Source organism: Artibeus jamaicensis, unplaced genomic scaffold (assembly GCF_021234435.1).
Source record: "Artibeus jamaicensis isolate MK-2021 breed Jamaican fruit bat unplaced genomic scaffold, CSHL_Jam_final contig_233, whole genome shotgun sequence".
Lineage (NCBI taxonomy): Eukaryota > Metazoa > Chordata > Mammalia > Chiroptera > Phyllostomidae > Artibeus > Artibeus jamaicensis.
Window position 1 is genome coordinate 48,344,463 of NW_026521486.1, and position 7,876 is coordinate 48,352,338.

Genomic DNA, 7,876 nt, shown 5'->3' on the forward strand with positions numbered 1-7,876 from the left:
ATGAATTATCTTTCTTGATAAAGAACTGAAAAAATGCAAGGACAAAGAATTGCGTTCAGAAGCTAATACAACCTGTGCATGCAGTTATATTCTGCATTGTTCTGATTTCTGGAATAAAGAAAAATAACTGAGATACCATATAAAAAAGGAGAGCTGTGTAGCATAAAAAGAATCATTTTGTAATGTTGCCTCCATCCAGAGACAACTGTGTGAGGTTAGCTCAATAACAGCATTTCTTTTTTATGTATCTCATGTGAATTTGGTATATTTGTGAGAGGCAACTGTGGGAATTGTAGCCAGTCTCACACCATTGCTATTCAACTAGAGACTGGTGGTTGCTCAATTGCCTTTTGAGACAAAAAGGGTTTGCTTTCACTCCCTAGGAAATGGATTGCGGTAACATTTTTTGTTGTTGTTGCTGCTTAGAAAGGCTCTATTATCAACAAAGATAAGCTATGGAGAATAAGACTCTCTGGACTGGGTACTTCCTGACACTACTAATGAAATTTCAGAGATAAAGAGGTTTGTAATGGCCACAAAGTTGAAATTTTGTATTTCCCCTTCAATTTTCAGTGACTTATTTTAAGAGTTTGCAGCACGGTTTACAGTGCTCTGCAGAGCCCATTCACACAGCCCATTCATTCGTGCTGGGCTAGCAGGCAAAGCAGGACATGGGAGGGAGGGAGGGAATTGAGACAGTTGCTACAGGTTGTGGTGTTAACAACAGTGGCCCTTGGCCATGGAATTTATTAGCCTGTTCTGCATAGCTCTGCTTTACTTATTGAAATTTGCTTCAGTAGTCTTCCCTAGGGGTGAAAAACCCAACATACAAATTATTTTATTTACTTCTTGCATTTTTCCTAGAAAAAATAATCTTCAACATTATCTTATCTTTCTTTAGTAAATAAAAGTATGTTTCAGTAAAGAGACAGGAAAATTAAGGACAATTTAAATGCTTCTTTCTAAACTCAAGTACTTGTAACAAAAATAAGACTTAAATGCATAGGGAAGTATAAGGATTAATTAAGTAGCTCATTGAAAGTACTTCTTTCAAAGTTTTAATAATGAAATAAATTAGACACTACTGGACCATGGTAAAGTGTACAGATCTTTTGCGAATGAGAGGCACAGTCTTGAATTTTATTTTCTTTCTAATGTAAAAGAAATATGTCCAATAGTCTCAATTCTTTATGCAATTTACACTGAGGATTAAATTTTTAAAAAGAGGAGGGTTCATGCAATTGATTCTTTGTAACTCTATCTCAGAGCCATTCTGTTCCTTATGTAAATGAGGATTTTTTTTCTTCCCTTGGGCATAAGTAACAATAAGATCTAGGTCAGAAATAGACTATTTGAGCACTGATAATCTTAAATATATAAATGGGAGATTAGGGGAAATAACTAATCTATTTTGTTCCTCATCTTATTTAGTAGCATTCAAACTATGAGAGACAAAAATTTTTTTTTCTAGTTTACGTACTTATTTTTACTGCCAATTTTTTTTAGCTTACATCAACTGTTTCACTAATGGATTCATTCTTGTCTGCAGTATGATTAGCATAAAAAAGATTAGCATAAAACATTTTTCTCCTTTCATAATATTGTGGAATTTAAATTATTTATTTGTATGTTTTTACCTCTCCATTAAAATGCGAATCTTTGTCCCTGGCAAAATGCCTAAGCATATACTAGACATACATTGATACATGTTTGTTGAATTAAGTGAATAGGTTATCTTGGTGCATATTTTCATTAACTACTATCATGGTTACTAATTTAAAGGTAGTTAATAAAGTATTTAACTTTTTTTCATAGACTAAGCATTTACTGAGTGTCTATAGTAAACCCCGGACCATTCTAAATACTGTGAGAATCAGAGGTAGTAGCATGGTCTCCTTTCACCAGGATCTTCCAATCTAATTAAAGAATAAAACTAGAGACTGGTACCTGTATATAGACTTGAGAATGGTATGTGTTGTGTATGTATGGAGAGAAGCCTTATAGACTCCATCGCATGACTCCATGTATCATAACTTAGGAAATAAGAATTATCCAATACATTTTTCCTACTTCTTTACTTCCTACTTATCCCTAAATTTATTCTAATCTGGATTCTGCTCCTACCATTCCTTAAAACTAAATTTCCTCCATGTTAGTTGTTAAATCCACATGATACTTTTTTAGTTCTTGTTGACTTATAAAAGTCTTGTTATAGTTGACTGTTACCTCTTTTTTGAGATGCTTTCTTCCCATGGCCTTAAAAATGCTACATTTTCTAGGTTTCCCTCCTACATTTTTTTCTCAGTCTATGCTGGTGTTTCCACCTCTCCTGATCTTTAAATGTTGATGTTTCTCAAGGTTCAATCCTAGAACTTTTCTTCATTTTATTATATGTGATCTCAACCACTTCAGTGGATGATAAGTGCATTCATCTTCAAGGCTGAAGATCCTTTCTATATGCTAATGATGTCTTAACATCTCTTCTTAGATCCAGATCATATAGTAAGCTTTGAGGATGAGAAATCTTGCTGGATTTCTCAAAGGTATCCCAAATTGAACTAGTAATCTTCACACAAGCATGTGCTTCCTACAAGTTTTTTTTTGCTCAGTAAATGAAGCAACTTGGCTTCTCCCATCAGAAATGAGAATTACTTTTAACATCTGACCTTTCTTTTCTCACTACCATAGAGTCAGTCACTAAATCCTGTTAAATCTACCTCCTAAATATTTCTCAAATCTTATCCTTTTCTTTCCATCTCTACTGCCTCAACTCAGTACATCATGTCTAGTCTGGACAACCTCAGTGCCCTCCTATATTTCCTCTCTATTCACTCCTACCCCTGCCCAGTCCAGTCTCCACACTCGGCCAGTGATCTTATTATAATACATATCACATATCATGTCACATGATACATTTCATGTCACTCCACTGTGTAAATCAGATCAATGCCTGTTTGTTTTAAGATAAAGACACCAGAGTTCTGGCCAAGATGGAGGCATAGGGAGATACACTTTGCTTCCTCCCACAACCAAAAGGACAATAACAAGTTTAAAAACAAAAAAACAGCCAGAACTGTGAGAAAATTGAACTGTGTGGAAGTCTGACAACCAAGGAGTTAGAGAAGAAACATTTATCCAGACTAGTAGGAGGGACAGAGACAGGCAGCCAGGGTGGAGAGGACGTGAGGCAAGGCAGCGGACTGGGTGGGTGAGGCGGAAGACCAGGTGGTCACACACTGACAGGCAGATAAGCCAGGAGGAAAAACAGGGGAGCAAGACAGACCACGAAACCCAGGGTTCCAGCATCAGGAACGTAAAGCCTCAAAACCTCTGGCTGTAAAATTCTGTGGTGGTTGCAGTGGTGGGAGAAACTCCCAATCTCACAGGAGAGCTCATTGGAGAAACCCACAGGGTCCTAGAATGTACACAAACCCACCCACCCAGGAATCAGCACTGGAAGGGACCAATTTGCTTGTGAGTGGCAGGGGAAGTGACTGAAAGCCGGTGAGAGCCAAGCAAGCAACATTGTTCCCTCTCTGACCCTCCCCCACATACAGCACCACAACACAGCAAAGTGGGTTCCCCCAGCCTGGTGAATGCCTAAGGCTTGACCCCTTACTATGTAACAGGTGTGCTGAGACAAAGAAATATGGCCCAAATGAAAGAACAGATCAAACCTCCAGAAAAAGAACTAAGTGACAAGGAGATAGACAACCTATCAGATACAGAGTTCAAAACTCTGGTAATCAGGATGCTCACAGAAATGATTGCAGACAGACATAAAATAGAAGAAGAAGTGAAGGCTATGCAAAGTGAAATAAAAGTATACAGGGAACCAACAGAGATGGGAAGGAAACCAGGACTTAAATCAATGATTTGGAACAGAAGGAAGAAGTGAACATTCAACCCGAACAAATGAAGAACGAAGAATTCAAAAAAACGAGGAGAGGCTTAGGAACCTCTGGGACAACTTTAAACATCCAAATCAGGGATGCAAGAAGGAGAAGAGGAAGAGCAAGAAATTTAAAACTTATTTGAAAAAATAATGAAGCAAACCTTCTCCAGTCTGGCAAAGGAAATAGTCTTCCAGGAAGTCCAGGAAGCTCAGAGAGTCCCAAAGAAATTGGACCCAAGAAAGAACACACCAAGACACGTGATAATTGAATTACCCAAGGTTAAAGGTAGGTGAGAATATTAAAAGCAGAAAGAGGAAAGGAGACAGTTACCTACAAAGGAGTTCCCATAAGACAATCAGCTGATTTCTCCAAAGAAACCTTATAGGCAAGAAGGGGCTGGAAAGAAGTATTCAAAGTCATGAAAGGCAAGGACCTTCATCCAAGATTACTCTATCCAGCAAAGCTATCATTTAGAATAGAAGGGCAGATTAAGTGCTTCCCATATAAGGTCAAGTTAAAGGAGTTCATCATCACTAAGCCCTTATTATATGAAATGTTAAAGGGACTTATCTAAGAAAAAGATCAAAACTATGAATAGTAGGCCCCGGCTGGTGTGGCTCAGTGGTTTGAGTGCCAGCCTGTGAACCAAAGTGTCACCATGTCCATTCCAAGTCAGGGCATATGCCTGGGTTTCGGGTCAGGTCCCCAGCAGGGGGTGCATGAAAGGTAACCACACACTGATATTTCTCTACCTCTCTCCTCTTCTTCCCCTCTGTCTAAAAATAAATAAATAAATAAAATCTTAAAAAAAAAACCTATGAACAGTAAAATGACAATGAACTCACAAATATCAACAACTTAACCTAAAAAAACACAGACAAACTAAGCAAACAACTAGAACATGAACAGAATCACAGAAATGGAGATCACATGGAGAGTTATCAACCGGGAGGGGGAGTGGGGAGAATGGAGGGAAAGGTAAAGGGAATAAGAAGCATAAATGGTAGGTACAAAATAGACAGGGAGAGATTAAGAATAGTACGGGAAATGGAGAAGCCAAAGAACCTATACATATGACCCATGGATATGAACTAAGGAGGGGGAATGCTAGTGGGTGGGGTGGTGCAGGGCAGAGGGTGATAAAGGAGAGAAAAAAAATGGGACAACTGTAATAGCATAATCAATAAAATATACTAAAAATGATAAAAAATAATATGATTAAAAAATGATAAAGATACCAAATCTTCAATATTACTCCTTTCATTTTTTAAAAAAAATATTTTATTGATTATGCTATTACAGTTGTCCCATTTCCTCCCCCTTCATTGTCCTCCACACTGCACATCCCCTCCCACCCACATTCCCCCACTTTAGTTCATGTCCATGTGTCTTAAATTCTTTAGCTTTTACATTTCCTATACTATTCTTGCCCTCCCCTGTCTCTTTTCTACCTACTGTCTATGCTACTTATTCTCTGTAGCTTTCCCTCATCTCTCCTCCTCCCATTCCCCTATTGATAACCCTCCATGTGATCTCTGTTTCTGTGGTTCTGTTCCTGTTCTAGTTGTTTCCTTAGTTTGTTTTTGTTTTAGGTGTGGTTATTAATAATTGTGAGCTTGCTGTCATTTTACTATACATATTTTTTATCTTCTTTTTCTTAGATAAGTCCCTTTAACATTTCATATAGTAAGGGCTTGGTGATGATGAACTCCTTTAACTTGACCTTATCTGAGAAGTGCTTTATCTGCCTTTCCATTCTAAATGAAAGCTTTGTTGGATAGAGCAATCTTGGATGTAGGTCCTTCTCTTCCATGACTTGGAATACTTCTTTCCAGCCCCTTCTTGCCTGTAAGGTCTCTTTTGAGAAATCAGCTGACAGTCTGATGGGAACTTCTTTGTAGATAATTGTCTCCTTATCTCTTGCTGCTTCTAGGATTCTCTCCCTCGTTTTTATCTTGGCTAATGTAATGATGATGTGCCTTGGTGAGTTCCTCCTTGGGTCCAACTTCTTTGGGACTCTCTGAGCTTCCTGGACTTTCTGGAAGACTATTTCCTTTGCCAGATTGGGGAAGTTCTCCTTTATTATTTGTTCAAATAACTTGTTGTTCTTCCTCTTCCCCTTCTGGTACCCCTATAATTCATATGCTGGAACATTTAAAGATGTCCCGGAGGTTCCTAAACTTCTCCTCAATTTTTAAAAAAATTCTTGTTTCTTCCTGCTGCTCTGGTTGAATGTTCCTTTCTTCCTTCTGGTCCATTCCATTGATTTGAGTCCCAGTTTTCTTCCCATCACTATTGGTTCTCTGTGTATTTCCCTTTATGTCACTTAGTGTAGCCTTCATTTGTTCATCTAATTTGCAACCAAATTCAACCAATTCTGTGAGCATCCTGATCACCATTGCTTTGAACTGTGCATCTGATAGGTTGGCTATCTCGTTGTGGCTTAGAAGTATTATTTCTGGAACTTTGATCTGTTCTTTTTTTTTGGCCTCTTTTTTATTTTTATTTTTTGGTCTTGTCGTGCCAGTTAGGTATGAGGGGCAGAGCCTTAGGTGTTCACCAGGGCAGGGCAAACCAGTTGCTGGGTTGTGTTCCTGTATGTGGGGGCGGGGTCAGAGAGGGAACAGTGGCGCTTGTTCCGCTTTCTGTTGGATCTCAGTCTCTTCCGTGGCTTCCCCCAAACAAACTGGGCCTTTCTGGTGCTGATTCCTGGGTGGATGGGCTTGTGTATGTTCTAGGACCCTGTGGGTCCTCCAACAACTCTCCTGTGAGGCTGGGAGTCTCTCCCTGCGCTTCAATCCCCATGGGTGTTTTCAAATGGTGTTTTGAGGCTTTATTTCCCAGTGCTGGGGCCCTGAGTTTCGTGGTCTGTCTCGCTCCTCAGTTATCTGCGTGTGAATGTGGGACTGCTGCTTGGTCAGCCAGCCGCCCTGCGCAGGATGCCCTGATTCTCAATCGCCCCGTTGCTGGGTCTGCTCGTTGCCACCCCATGCCCAGGGTCTGCCTGATGCTGTCTCGCATGCCCAGGGTGCCTTTCGCGTTCGGTAGCACCACTTCGTGTGCTGCGTCCTCTGCTTAGCTGCCGGACTCCACCCCGCCTACCAGTCTGGATGAATATGTCTATTTCAGCTCCTTGGCGTCTGACTTCTGTACAGTTCAGTTTTCTGTCAGTTCTGGTTGTTATTTTGTTTCTAAATTTTTGTTGTCCTTATTTTGGTTGTGTGAGGAGGCACCGTGTGTCTATCTACACCTCCATCTTGGCTGGAAGTCTCTTTCAGTTTTATAATAGAATTAAATCTTCTATTTAAAAATCCCCTAGAACACATATTAATTTCATATTACATTAAAGTTCCTGTAAAGATAATTTCCCAAGACTTTGATAGGGAAAAGAGAGGCAAAGGGTATAAAAGCTATATGTTTATTTAATAATTGTTATGAAATAAAGTTATGTTTTATGTATTCTTGTTTTATGCAATCTTATAATAAAAGTTTTAACAATATAAACCCATAAGTTCACAAAGATGTCCGCACAAAGCAAAATAAAAATAAAAAAATATTTAAAAAGTGAATTAAAAATACCCATGTGATATCATTGCAGTATTGGAAGTAACTAGGATACTAACTCTACATAATGACAATTAAATAATTAAAAAAATAATTGAGTGTTTGTCCTTCATTTTCTGTACAAATTGTATTTCAGGGTAACCAAATGACCCTAGTTAACTAGGAAAAAATCATTCTTTTGCAGAATATGAAATGCCAGATAGGAAATATGAAAGTAAAAATAGAATCAGAAAACTCACACTTTACATCCTCTAATGAAATAATTTAGTCAGGCAAAAATAATCAGTGGATTAAAATTTAGGTATAATATTGATGGGGATATTTTAACTAGAAAGATTAGGTGATTACCCTCTGAACTTGCTGATTAATGTTAGTGTCATTAAAAGTGGACGACCAGACCTCATGAACCTGTGACA